The following is a 15,765-nucleotide window of genomic DNA, read 5'->3' on the forward strand; positions in this document are numbered from 1 at the left end:
TTCAGTAATTGTGTAAATGGTCTTGTGTTATAGAAATATATGCTATTTCCTTGGAGTTTCAAGGTAAAGAGTAAGTATTTAAAATGAGAAAAATGCTTTTTCAAGACTTCCCAGATATAGGCTTATCTTGGCTAATTCACTATTTCTCAAAAGTGGCTACAAGCCAGAATCCCCTGGCTTGCTTGCTGAAGATACAAATTGCCAGAATCTATACCAACCCATTGAAACAGAAAATTCCAGGGTAGGAGTCTGGGAATAGGAAGTTTTAAAAAGCACTTCTGAGATTCTTCTGGTTCCAGGATTTAGTATAACCACCTCCATAATTACAGGAATAAGAGTTCAAGATGTACTCTTTCAAAGAATCAATTTCAGTTTGGGAGGAAAGTAAGATAACAAAAGGTATCTGCTGGGGTGTATATTTAGTTCAGTTCTCCAAGAATGGCCTAAAGGCAACTGACTATGTTTAAGCCTCTGCTAAGTACTGGAGGATGGGGGTGGGTTAAAGGGCGGTGGTTATTGCCCAACAACAACCACAGAAGATGAAACTCCTGCTCACCGAGAGATCTCAGTCTTGTTTGGTCGACATGAATAACAAGACAAGTTGAAGCTTATGTAAGACAGTATATGATCCATATATGATTGAGCAAGCTCAGTGATATTGTCAAAAGGATTATTAGTGTGGGCTTGGGTTTGATCAGTTGCAAAACCAGATGGACTCCTACATCCATGTTTGTCCAGTGGGGAGGGTATTTTCCAGTAGAAACATCTGAAAGGTGAGATTTCAATACACAGGCAAACAGTCATCTTAAGTAAATGAACTCAGTGAGGAATAGAAGCAGAAAAGAGGATGGGAGCTGTCAGATCAGGAAGGACACCATCCAAGGAGAACAATCCAGCATTTCTTCTCCTTTCTCTAGTCAGTCATTTTATACTCATGATGTTCTGTGAACCAGAATTATTAGGCTGTAAAAAGAAATACTCCACTCTAAGTTTCAAAAGAAAGTGATGGTAGAAATCACCAATGTTTACTAGAAGCTGAAGATATTGGGGGTAGGATAGGGAGGAAGGCAAGGATTGGGGTGGAGGGATGCAGCGATTTGTCAGTGATGACTGCACAGTGTTTTTAATACATTTGACAATTTATAGTTTAAGCTATGAGGTACTATGGATTTGCATGCTTTGGGTATTTTAAACAATTTTCTAATGCTGCAGAATATGAAATAGTCTAGAATAGTATTATGTTTTATAGCTTAATAATATCAAAATGCTTTCTCAAGACTACCACATTATCATCTCTTTTTAAGGAAGGAATTCTGATGCATAATTAGAGTTAGGACTAGATGTCTGTACTCTATTTCAGTTTGGAGATCTGCCTCTGACCTACTGTTGTGAACACTTGGAAAAGGTTTGTTCCATATATGAGCATACCATGTGTTAATTTTCTTTCTTCCTCTTCCCCCACAGAATTTCTTTCTTGCCTCACCAAATATGAAATTTGAGCAGAGGGTCTTCAAGTTCCCAGTCTTAAGCATTTTTAAAAATTTTGTGTACAATTTCATTTTAAAAAGTTCTTCCTTTTCTTTCTTTTATTCACGAGTAGTTTCAGCAGAAGTGGCAGAAACTCCTTTATTCTCTCCCAGGCTCAATACTTCAACGTTCCTGGATAAGAATTCTTCCTAATAAAACTTTATATTTCCCAAATTATCTGGGCCTGAGCCCCTTTGGCTAATTTGTTCTGTGCTAAGGTTAATCCTGATCTCCATGTCTCTTTGTTGAGCAAACAGATGGGAAGGGACAAATTTGTACAGCACTGTCAAGAATGATTTAAATACAGTTCCACTTTTTATTTTTAAACAGCATCTTGAGAGAAAGTATTTTCACAGTCAGCCCTCTCTAGGGCTCCAATCACAACAGGACCAAACATCCCTCATGGGTTATGAGCTACTAGCTATACCACCATTGGCCCTCTTCAGATCTAACTGCCCACAGCTTAAGAGCAAGCAGTCAGTCTTAAACTGTCTCAATAGTCAATGGAATGATTATCTCTGGGCCTCTTTCCCCAACAATCCTTGCCTTTAGGAGGTGTCAGAATTTGGAAGGAGATGAGCCGACGCCAATTTCTACATAATCACCTTACCCTACTACCATCTACAGTGATCTCAACATTTTCTTTTTTTCTTTTATTTTTAGTTTTTTTTTTTAAAGTTTATATATTTATTTTGAGAGAGGGGAAAGGAGGAGAGACAGAAGGAGAGAGAGAGAATCCTAGGCAGGCTCCACACTGTCAATGCAGAGCCCAATGCAGGGGTTCAAAATCATGAACCATGAGATCATTGCCTGAGCCCAAGTCATACGCTACCTGACTGAGCCACCCAGGCACCCCTCAGTGTTTTCCGAAATGAAGACATCAACAGTGCTCATCCTATGCTGGGATCTGCTAGGCACTCTAAGCATTTCCAACAATACAAACTCCTCTAATTTACTTGATCCTCATAATGACCTTAGGAGATACAAACTATTATTATCTACAATTTACAGACCAGGAAACTGGTTTGAAGAGGTTAAGTAATCTATGCAAGGTCACACACCTAATAAGACTTCCAGAAAAAAGAAATTAGATCACCTCCACCAAATGACAGAGATAGTTAACTTTCAGGAAAGCCATGTGAGTAAAAATGTAATTAACATATATTCGTGGGGATCTTTTATTTTCTATGCCTGTATTTTATTCACTCCTAGACATATAAGGTTAGGGCCAAAATGAAAGAAGACTAGACATCAAGCAGGCAGAACTGGTAGTAAGTGTGTGTGTGTGTGTGGAGGGGGGGTCTGAAATTCTGGAAAAGTTCACTGATGACATCCTTTTCATAAGGTTGCAGTAGCCAAGAGGATCATACCACTCTAGAAAATTCCCTCTAAAACCCCTTTTCCTTCAATATAGATAACAAAGACTTCACCAAAAAGCTGCTAGAACTGATACATGAATTCAGCAAAGTTGCAGGATACACAATCAATATACAGAAATCAGTTGCATTTCTATACACCAATAATGAAGCAATAGAAAGAGAAATCAAGAAATTGATCCCATTTACAACCGCACCAAGAACCATAAAGTACCTAGGAAGAAACCTAACCAAAGATATAAAAGATATGTATGCTGAAAAGTATAGAAAATTTATGAAAGAAACTGAAGAAGACACAAAGAAATGGAAAAAAAATTCCATGCTCATGGACTGGAAGAAGAAATATTGTTACAATGTTGATACTACCCAAAGCAATCTACACATTCAATGCAAGCCCAATCAAAATTGCATCAGGATTCTTCTCAGAGATAGAACTAACAATCCTAAAATTTGTATGGAACCAGAAAAGACCCTGAATAGCCAAAGTAATGTTGAAAGAGAAAACCAAAGTGGGAGGCATCACAATTCTGGACTTTAGCCTCTACTACAAAGCCGTAATCATCAAGAATGTATGGTATTGTCACAAAAACAGACACACAGACCAGTGGAATAGAATAGAGAACCCAGAAATGGGCCCACAAATGTATGGCCCAACTAATCTTTGACAAAGCAGGGAAGAGTGTTCAATGGAAAAAAGACAGTGTCTTTAGCAAATGGTGCTGGGAGAACTGGACAGCAACATGCAGAAGATGAAACTGGACTACTTTCTTACACCATACACAGCAATAAATTCAAAATGGATGAAAGACCTAAATGTGAGACAGGAAACCATCAAAACCCTAGAGGAGAAAACAGGCAACAACCTCTTTGACCTCAACTGCAGCAATTTTTTGCTCAACCCATCCCCAAAGGCAAGGGAAATGAAAGCAAAAATGAACTATTGAGACCTCATCAAGATAAAAATCCTCTTCACTTTACAGGAAACAATCAATAAAACTAAAAGGCAACCGACAATATGGAAGAAGATATTTGCAAATGACATATCGGATAGGGGTTAGTATCCAAAATCTATAATGAAATTACCAAATTCAACACCTGAGAAACAAATAATCCAGGGAAGAAATGGGCAGAAGACATGAATAGACACTTTTCCAAAGAAGACATCCAGATGGCCAACAGACACATGAAAAGATGCTCAACATCATTCATCATCAGGAAAATACAAATCAAAACTATAATGAGATACCACCTCACACCAGCCAGAGTGGCTAAAATGAACAACTCAGGAAACAACAGATGTTGATGAGGGTGTGGAGAAAGGGGAACCCTCTTGCACTGTTGTTGGGAATGCAAACTGGTGAAGCTGCTCTGGAAAACAGTATGGAGGTTCCTCAAAAAATTAAAAAAAGAACTACCCCACGACCCAGAAATAGCACCACTAGGAATCTATCCAAAGGATACAGGAGTGCTGATTCATAGGGGCACATGTACCCCAATGTTTATAGCAGTGCTTTCAACAATAGCCAAATTATGGAAAGAGCCTAAATGTCGATCAACTGATGAATGGATAAAGAAGATGTGGTTTATATATACAATGGAATACTACTTGGCAATGAGGAAGAATGAAATCCTGCCATTTGAAACAACATGGATGGAACTGGAAGATACTAAGCCAGGTGAAATAAGTCAGTCCGAGAAAGACAGATACCATGTTTTCACTCATATGTGGAATTTGAGAAAGTAAAGAAGACCATGGGGGAAGGGAAGGGGAAAAATGTTTTCAAATAAAGAAGGAGGCAAACCATAAGAGACTCTTAAATATAGAGAACAAACTGAGGGTTTATGGGGGGATATGGGGGACAGGGGAAAATGGGTGACGAGCATTGAGGAGGGCAGTTGTTGGGGTAAGCACTGGGTGTTGTACGTAAGTGAATCACAGGAATCTACCCATGAAACCAAGAGCACACTTTATACACTCTATGTTAGTTAATTTGACAATAAATTATATTAAAAGAAAATAGCAACGCTACTAAAGCAACAAGACTCCTAGGACTTCACATTGCTTTTCACCCATTGTCAGGTGTAAGATAACAGAAGCTCTATACTGAGGATTTGATACAAAAGAAAGAACAAGTAAAAATCAAAAGCAAAAATGAATAAGTTAAAGGGATGAAATCTATAGTTTGTTTTCTTAAATTGTTTATTTATTTAGAGTGAGAGAGCAGTGGAAGGGCACAGAGAGAGGAGAGAGAATCCCAAGCAGGCTCTGCACTGTCAGCTCAGAGCCTGACATGGGACTCGAACTCACGAACCATGAGATCATGATTTGAGCCAAAATCAAGAGTTGGACACTTAGGTGACTGAACCATCCAGGCACTGCTATGGTTTGTACTTTAAAACAAACTAATAAAATAAATAACCGCTAGCTAGTCTAATCTAGAAACACTAAGAAAGTACAAATACTGATCATAGTTTGAGAAAGGGGAAAGAATCTGAACTATAAAGAAAATTAAATGTTTCAAAGCCTAGATAAAATGATTGATTTTCTAGGAAAACATAAACTACCAAAATTGACATGAGAAGAGATAAAAACCCTAAAGAGGTCAACAATCTTGAAGATATTAAGCATGTTGCCAAAAGTTACTTCCTAAAGTAGTGTCAAACTTAGTTGTAACATTAAATTGTTTTATCCTTAAAAGGAACACATAATTCTTATAATACTTAGGGTATTTCAGAAAATAATAAAGGCAGGTTTGTTATTTACAAAGGCAGAGAAACACTTAGACCAAACCCTGAGAAATCCAACACGCTCAAATGAGATAACTATACACTAATTTCACTTACTATGACCAATGGAAAAAAAAAAACTTAAATAAAATTTAGCAGTATACTATGAAAATAATTAATTATGACCAAGTTGGGATTATTCTTGAAAAGCAAAGATATTTAAGAATTAGGATACCAATAACTGTAACTGACTATTGGAGATCCATAGAGAGAGAGACCATATGATTCCTTTAATAGATGCTTAAGAGACATTTGATGACATCCAACATTCTTTCCTCATAAAAATCTTTAATAAATGAAGATTATATAATAATTAACTAAATATGAACTTATATTTATACAGGAACACATACAGCTACATATACACTATATATATAAAATATCAAAGGTCAATACAATGTTTAGATTTAAAAGTGATATTCTAGAAGCAATGCTAATAAAATCAAGAGAACTTAAGCCTCTCTTTTATCACCAGTGATGTTTAACATTACTTTGGATATGCTAACAAATATAGCTAGACAATAGTATTATTACGATTAAATAAAATGTTGTAATCATTTAAAGATATGATTATTACAACTAGAAAATCTAAAACAATAAAATAAATTTGATTTTAACAGAACTTAGATTTTTTTTTACATTGTAAACAATGATATGTAAGAAAATTTAATGAAAACAACCCTACTTACTATGGCAATAAGACCATAAAAATTCTTGAGAATGAACTTAAGAAATGTAGAGGTTGTAGAAATTATAAACTAATGAAGAACTTAATAGAGAGACATATTTTGTCCTTGGAGTAGATGATTCAAAGTTGTAAAGATATCAATGTTTCCTACATTAATCTAGAAATGAGATGCTTCCTTCCCATAAAAATACCAACAAAACTAAAGAATTGATTTAGAAGACGAATACATAATAATGTACAGAAAAATCTTAAGTATAATGAAGGTTTATTAACTCTATCAAAGATAAGATCTATATTAGATTATGGTACTTGTCAAACAAGAGATTGATCAATGTTTAGTCCTCAACTTAAGAGGGGACTCCAAAATAAATCCAAGTATATATGGGAATTTAATGTGTTTAAAAACACATTTTAAAGTAGTAGGAAAATAGCTCTTAAGTAAATGTCAATAGGACAACTAGAAGCTATTTGAAACTAGTAAAGGTAGTACTTTACTTTATTCCTTATTCAAATTCCATAGTGGATCAAATGTTTAAACACAAAAATAAAAATACAAGAGTACTAGGAAAAAATGTAAGTGGATGTAACTTGGGGGTAGGAAATGCTTGGATTATGACAAAATCTTAGAGTCATAAAAACACTGATAGATTTAAATAATAAAAGTCAAAACCATCTATTAGTTTACCTTAAACAAATTGTTAATGACTTTGAAAAAATGTAGCTTAAAAATAATTAGAAGCCAATAGACTAATATCCATAATATATAAAATGCTTAAATATCAATGAGGAAAAAAGGTAAATAACTGGCAATGCTCAATAATAATACAGTTATAAAAATAATGTATTTGTGATTAAAATACTGAAGTATGAATAAAATATTCCTCTATTCCTTTATACTGGAGCTATGTTATTTGGCATCACCTATATCCTGGGGAGGCAAGGACAAACAACAACAACAACAACAACAACAACAACAACAATAATGGAGAGTACACGTAAGGAATTCACACTGAAAAAAGCAAGTATGATTGACACAAGCAAGGCTTATCTCAGCTTCATGAATGGGGGTCTACCAAGTACTTTCACATACACATTCATTTAGTGCTCAGATTATTTGTACTTAAAGATGACAATAGTAATATTTAGAAAGGAAAAAAGATCCACAATTAGTAATGGAGAATCAAGACTTGAAAGTGCTTCCATTACTCCATTTTATTGCTAGTGCTATGACAAACATCACTGTACAGTTAAGTGCTTCTGTTTGAAGATACACTATCTTTTTGGGGTATAGGGAAGGAAGAGGTGCATATGGGAGTTGGATGGCAAAATCCAAATTTCCATCTAAAACATGACTGTAGAGCCCATTTATTACCATAACAATTTATTTACTTGTGATATTTCTTCACTTATAAAGAAAAACTCAGACTTTGGGCCCGACTACTAAGACAGTTTGTCTACTCAAACTAAAGCTCACTCTCTTCCCTGTGGGGCCAAATTTCAATTTGTAAAGGCTATAAATCAAATATGAGCACATGCTGATCCAGATGTAAAAAAAAATCCAGGAAAAAAAATACGGTCTTTCCATTTCTGTATTGTTTGGTCTGTTTGGACACATACCTGTGAGTGGGTTTTTATTTATAGAGACACAGTACAGATTGTATATTATTTTCCTGTTATGGAAGAAATGAGGCTATATTCACAATGTACCGTATTTCTGGGCATCAAAATTACCTTCTACCTGTATCAAATCCCTGTGTTTCCATAATGGAGAGAAAGTCTTTGTGTTCTAATGAATGATACTGTTCAATTTATCATCAAGTTCATGAATTTCCATTTTGCAGCATTCCCTTTTCAAACACCTATGGACTTGCAATATGTGTTCCAACTACATTTACAGAGATAAGAATCTCATCCTAATAGTGCCCTAATATTGGATTACAAGGAAGAACACAATATTGGGTTAAAATGAAAGAGTTTTTCTCAAATGAAGCAAATTGAAGAAACAAACTAACAACAGCCAACTGAATTTTTTTCATTTATTACTTTTAGAAGTTTTAGAAATAATTTGCTTTATATTTCAATCACTAAATCCCTAAACTGTTAAAATGCAGAAGTAAAAAATATCAATATATGGCAACTGCTTATTGGATTTTAATTCTCCCCTGTGAATTCCAGTCAGAAATTCTTATTATTTGTACTTTATTTATTGGTAGTTTATTTATTTGTAGATATTCTATCTGAGAGCATTAAAATTCATTAAAGATAAAAAATATGTAAACAATTGACAGGTAATGGTTTCCAGCTTTGGGGAAACAAGTTTACCTTTATAATATAATAAATTTACTCTAAGAATTCAATTTCTCTATGCTTAGATTTCCCACAAATTTAACAGCAGAGATCATAGCCAGGAATCTACAAGTAATGGAAAACAAGGTCTCTGAGAAGCCACATGCTAAATCAAAGGATCAGTCATGAAAAGTTATGCCCACAAGAGGGGTCCCTATGTTCTCAACGAAACTTTAACTTTTTCTTCGCACACAATCCTAAAAAGTCCTATTTCCTCACATCCACTCTTACCTCCTTCTTTTTATACAATGGTCAGAGTGGTCTTTGTAGGATAAAAATGTGATAATGCTACACCCTGCTTGACATAGAATATGCCCAATATATGTTTGTAGAAATCAAATTTTTAAAAATATGCTCTACTGAAATGGTAGAATATTAAATCACATGGAGATGTATATAACTGCTTACAATTATAAGACAAAAATAGATTCTGGATTTGTGGAAATAGAGGGTATAAGGTAGTTTAGCTAGATGACTAACCACTACTGATTGGAATCTCTTATTTGTAATTATTCACTAAAAATAGAAAAAAAAAACATCTCTACTGCAACAAGTTTCTAAGAAGTTTTGGGACTTATTCCCTTTTCCTCTTATGTGCTTCTTAAATATACATTGAAGAGACAGTTTCAGACATGGTGGCTTCACAATATAGAATATTCTCCATAAACTGAGAACAGGCCAAAAGATGCTACTCCCTTTAATAGAAACCAACAGTAGTCGATATAATTCAGTGACAGCAACCACTCCCAGGTATGGTTTTTAAATATGCAGTAGCTTCGATTAGCATTGTTAAAGAGTAACTACTCATCAGGCAATGTGCTAGGCATTTTAAAAATATATTCTCTCATTCAGTCACAAAATACTCACATCTATCTTATCACACAGGCATTTTAATTCCCATTTTACGAATAAAGTCAGAGACTCAACTGCTCTTAGTGAAAATAAGATGCGGAATCTTTGGTAAATCAAAATATCATTAGCATAATTTTCTGTGACATCATAAAGGAAATGGATTGCTAATTTGCATTGAGTCTAGGAAAATGAAAATCAGCCAGGTAGAATATTAGCATTAAGCCAGTAATATCCAGAGAAGAGTCTCTGCATCACGTAGATGATGGAGCATTCCACCTGCTAAAAATAAATAAATGAACTCTTTAATGGAACAAGATGTACCTTTAGACTGCTTGGGTACATTTTAACACTAATGATAATGATAATGCTAACTAATATTGCAACTTAGGGGCACTTTCTATGAATCTCACATTGGGCTCTGTTTATATGTGTTATTTAAGTAGTTCAACTCTTTCTTAGAAGTTATTTTTACATTTTTAGATGAAAAGACTGAAGATCAGGTAGCTTAAAATAATCTCTTAGAGGAACAGAAGTTTTGGATGAAGGCTTCTGTGATTCCAAACTCTGTGTTCTTTACTTCTAGCACATGAACTCCCTCAACAACTGTTTGAAGATATCGTATCTCTGTCTTTGCATGACCATGTGCTCACCAAAACTCCTGGTTATCCATATGGCTTCCCACATACTTGACCAAGATATCATCCTAGATAATGAACACTCAAGCTCTTTGAAGGCAGTTATCCTTATTGTAGATAAATGTACTGGCCTTCTTAGTTTACTCCTCTAGAGTAAGCTTAGTTACCGATATTCAGTCCCTCAGTCTCAGAATTCTGGGAGCAAATTAAAGAATTAAATTTCTGAGGTTGAATATCTCCAAAACAGAAAGACCACACCCATGCAAACCCCTGACACTCGGGTGTCTCTTTTTGAAAACTGGGGTTTATAATCAGTCATTTTGTCACGTTCTGCAGACAATAGAAGACCTTCTGATGAAGTGCCCCATATCTAAGCCAAGTTTATCAACAAGAATTTCTTGAGAAGAGATCTTTATAATAGAAGCACAAGCCTCTGATATGCCAATGAAGAGTTCTTGGGTAAAAGAAAAGATACTCAAAGATGGTTAGATAGGGGCATCTGAGTGGTTCAGTCGAGCATCTGACTTTGGCTCAGGTCTCACAGTTCTTGAGTTCGAGCCCCACATTGGGCTTGCTGCGGTCAGCACAGAGCCCACTTTGGATCCTCTGTTCCCCTCTCCCTCTCTCTCTTTCAAAAAAATAAATAAAACATTAAAAAAAAAGAAGGTTAGATAAAGGAGGGTTTCTTAAGGTTGTTGGGGGAGTCTGGAGGCCAAGGGAAGCAGGCTTCACTTCTACTATCCATTTCCTTTCTCAGCATTCATAGGGTCTTTCCTTCCATTTGCCAGTTTCTTTCTCTCAAAATTGGATTAAAAGTACCTCAGAGCTCATCAGAGCATGTCTAATAGACAAGGCCATGGCAGCGGGCACTGAAGGACCATTAGGTCATACACAGGAGAGGATTACCCTTGCAGTTGCTATTTCCACTTACAGCTTCTCTATATAGGTATACAGTAATTCCTGAAGAGAAGTTACACAGGGGAGGAACCCATGCAGTCAGTATTCAGCTAAGCAACTGTCCTTCACACAGTATGTGCTAAGAAGCTCATTTTGCTTCCAAAGTGTGTGTGTGTGTGTGTGTGTGTGTGTGTGTGTGTGTGTCTGTGTGTATAATAGAAAGGTCTACAATACATAAAAAGGTCAGAGCAAGGAGAAAAGAGTATAATAAAGCAAAGCTAAATTAGAAGCTGCATGGACATGTACATGAGGACAGACTTGAATAATCAATAAATTCTCAGAGAATCCATCACTTTCATGCTTGGTTTAAGGAGATAACGGTTTCACAGATGTATCAAAATGATGGCTGAAAACATTTATTTTGGTACCTAGATTGTCAATTGGCATATATAATAAAGTATTTAATTTTGTTCTATGAATTCTTTAAAAAAGTTGTCTACACAAGGTTTCCAGGCATTATAAATGAGGTAAATGCACACACAGAGAATTAAAATTCTGGAACTATGTTATGGCATATTTTAAAGTCAAAGTCCTCTCAGCTAAAAAAAAAAAAAGTAATAAATTCTGTTTCAAATAAGTTTTAATTGGTATATGTGCAGATTTATTTTTTTTAGATAACTGACATATGAACCATTTTTCTGATATTAAATTTTATTAGAATAAAAAGATTACTAAAAAAATACACATGAAATTTTAAATTCCATGATAACTTTCTGGGATTTCCAAGGAGGATTTGGAAGTCTGATCAACAAGGACCAAATGGCGTGTTTCCTGCTTTACCTGATTATTTAGCTAAATAAAGACAGTAACATTTATTTCAACTATGTTTCAGGTAACTAAGAACATCTGCTATAATTGAACACAGACAGTTCCTTTGTCCTCTCTTGTAAGATAGCCTATTACCTACAGTTGTGGGGTAACTGAGATTTTTTTTTAACTATGAAAAGGTGACTGATATTTGTTCAAAACAGAGAGCTGACTGGAAGCTCTGAACCCAGACCCATTGAATGGGAGATGTTGGTTCATTTGATTGCTGACATCATATTATGAGTGCCTAACAACTTCCGGGGAATGTGCTGCCTTATAAAAGGGAATCTACAGCAATTGTGAAAAAAATTAATTACTCTAGGACATTAAGGTTAATAGGATCATTGTCTAATGTTCTAAGAGGCAGGGAAGATCTGCTGAACTGAGCATGTCAGGATATTAATTGCACTGATTGGAGTCTATTGGAGTCCAACAGAAATAGTGTCCACCTCGTGTGGTATCTCAAGAGAGGGCTCTGGCTTACAGTGATTTCTGTGAAGTGGCCCATTCATTAAAGGGGATGATGGTCCTGTAGACCTATCACACTAAAAAATAAAAGGAATGAGAAAAAAATTCTAGTGCTAACTTATTTGTTACCTCACCAATGTTCAGTAATTGGACAAAATTTCATCCTAATTATCTGCTACTTTTCTGTTCCTTTATATCAGGCTCTACTCATCAATTCACATGGCTAAATTTTCCCATAAAGACAAAAATCAGTATTTGTCTTTTATTTATTTTTTATAATTTGTCTTTTCTGTTACACCTTTACTTCTACTGTTTGCTCTTCATATCTATGATTTGATACTCTACAAATGTGAATTAATTCATTCTTCCCTACCCATTCATTTACTTACCAAATATTTAATGATGGTTTCTAAAGAGGGGTACATTTTTCATATTTTTTTCATTATTTTACTTTCAGTGTTTGGCACTATCTAACAATGGTTACTGTATGAAAGAATGAATGAATGACCGAATGAACTTAGTGTCAAGCACCATACTGACTGCTGGTTTTTGGCTCCATACCCCAGTTTATTAGTCTCTTTGATACTATCCTTTGTTTCCCTTTCTAGCATTTTAGACATTCATACCCATGACCAGTATTTGATGTTATTCCTTCTTCCAATTTTGATCTTCCCAGTGTTTGCAGAAGGGGACTTAAATCTGGCCTCACAGAATCTCATCCATTGCATCAATAGCTAGACCAATGTTCAGCCAAAGGTTGAAGAACATGGAAGGCAAGGTTAAGATCACAATATAAATGCATAATATTTACATAGAGCAATTTCTAATAGGCTTTCAGTTGTATAAATATATCTTTGGGCCATAAGATTTCTCAAGGAAAGTCTATTGTTCCCTAGTCCCCTAGCACCACTTGGGGGTAAAAGAGACTTAAAGTATAGGGAAAAGGCATTTGGATGCATGATGATATGAAATGTTGGCCGGGAACTTGAATATTGTTATCCAGGTTATTTTGCCAATTAAAATACACAACATTTAAGTGCAACTAATGATTTTTCATTGAAAGCAAGTCAAAGTACTTAAACACAAACTCATTAAAAATCATTCAGCACCAGTAGCAACCAAAAGATAGTATTAGCCTCATTTGCTGATGAAAAAACATGAGACAAAATCAGGTAATCCTCCTAAAACTAGAAAGGAAGTCCATTATTACAATTTCTCACCTTCACTTATATTGCAAACCAAGTGAGAAGGATTCATGTATAATAGCAACCAGCTAGCAGACAGTAACTTTCTAGGATGCAGAATTCAGACACCATTTATCTCCTCTCATAGGCAGATTCTGGGAGACTATTACCAAATGCTACTTTAGAAATTTCACCTTTGGCAGTTTTCACCATTTCATTACATCTCTGTAAAAACTTGCATTTTCTATTATATTCACTACTAACAATCCATTCCTTCCAGTTAAACTTTACCCAACAACAGTATTCATAATTTTCCCAAAGTTTCATAAAACAGTGTTCCTCAAAATGTTTCACTATTATGTGTTAGAATGGCTATTATCAAAATGACAAAAGAGAGCAAGTGTTGGTGAGGCTCCTCAAAAATTAGAAATAGAGCTGCCATATGATTCATCAATACCACTTTTGGACAAATATTTAAAGGACAAGCAGTCAGTATCTTGCAGAGATATCTGCACCCATATATCCATTACAGCATTATTTATAACAGCCAAGATATGGAAATAACCTAAATGTCCATGGGTGGGTGAATAAAGAAACATAATATATATATTCACAGACACACACACATATACACATACACAGTGGAATATTATTCAGCTTTAAAAAAAGAAACCTTGCCATTTGCAACAACATAGATGAACTTGGTAGACATTATGCTAAATGAAATAAACCAGATCTAGAAAGACAAATACTGCATGACCTCATTTTTATGGGGGATTTAAAAATGTTGAACTTACAAAAGCAAAGAGTAAAATGGTGGTTGCCAGGGGCTGGGAGGGTAGGGGAAAGGAGTAAATGTTTGTCAAAGGGTACAAACTTCAAGCTACAACATGAATAAGTTCTGGGGATCTAACGTACCACGTGGTGATTATAGTTAATAAAACTGTATTAAATAGTTGAAACTTGCTCATTGAGTTGGTCTTAAGTGTTCTTAGTATACACACACACACACACACGCAAAAGAAACCATAATTATATGAAGTGATATGGTAATTAGTTTCACTCTATATGTTTATCAAAACATCACCTTGTATACCTGAAATACATACATTTTTTTTTTAATTTTCTAAGTATGCCACAACAAAACAGCCAACCCCTCATCCTCACCTCTGCTCTTTGAATCTAATAAAGCTTCAACCTCTAAAGCTCACTTACTCAAATAACTGCTAGCTCCCTTACCTCACATCTTCTACCTTTGGCATAAAGGAAGTCATCTTAAATTCCAGAAACTGGTTGAAAAATTACAGGAAAAGACTGACTCACCTGGTTTGGGTCAGATATACAGCAGATCAACAAACTGGAGCTACTGAGGCAGAGAAATGGTGTAATACAGAAATTCTCTCAGAACCACATGGCTTTAGTCAAGGAGTAAGCCTTTCCCCACTGCAGGACAGAATACTAGGGAGATCCAACAGCAGTAACAAGTCTACTACATGGCTTATTTTAATATGAAATGTAATCATTCCTTTACTATACATTGCACTCTGCATTTCAGGAAGATATCTTATATTTTTTTTCTGCATTATTTGTATCTTCTTATGTATTACTCTCTACTCTGGAGATGACTGGATGGTGGCAGTCTGGGTGGGGTTCTGGGATCCCAGCAACTGCCCATAGAAGCTATTGCTTACATGTGGCTTAGAGAGGTGCATGTTAACTAAACAAAAAATACAGGATGGCACAGTGAAGAATGACAGGGAGACTACCTTTTGGTGCATGATTCAACACCGGTGAGGATAAGGTGTCAGGAATTGCTTGTGGAAGGCCAAGTGCTGAAACATTCTAAGTAACAGGTTTAGAGGTTTAGATTTTATTCTTTAGGCAACACAGATAAATCAGAAATTTTAGAGATGGAAGTTACACTTATATTCCTGTTTCAGAAAACAATTCTAGCAAAAATGTGTATGGCCAATTAGAGGGACAAGAAACCAGAGGCAAAAGATTACTTTAATAAGTTTATTATAAATATTCCACACATTTGAGAGACATTGAAAAGGAGGCATCCACATAATCTGGAGCTAACTGGTAGTTAAGAAATGAGCAATAGTCAAAGGTAAGACAGACTTTGAGCTACAGGG

General features: G+C 35.3%; 1 protein-coding gene across 6 annotated transcripts in view; it reads right to left on the reverse strand.

Moving 5' to 3' along the window:
- LINGO2 (leucine rich repeat and Ig domain containing 2) overlaps window positions 1–15,765 on the reverse strand; it is a 1,160,577-nt gene that overhangs the window by 181,250 nt on the left and 963,562 nt on the right. The window lies entirely within an intron of this gene.

This window comes from Leopardus geoffroyi, chromosome D4 (genome assembly GCF_018350155.1).
Source record: "Leopardus geoffroyi isolate Oge1 chromosome D4, O.geoffroyi_Oge1_pat1.0, whole genome shotgun sequence".
Taxonomy (NCBI): domain Eukaryota; kingdom Metazoa; phylum Chordata; class Mammalia; order Carnivora; family Felidae; genus Leopardus; species Leopardus geoffroyi.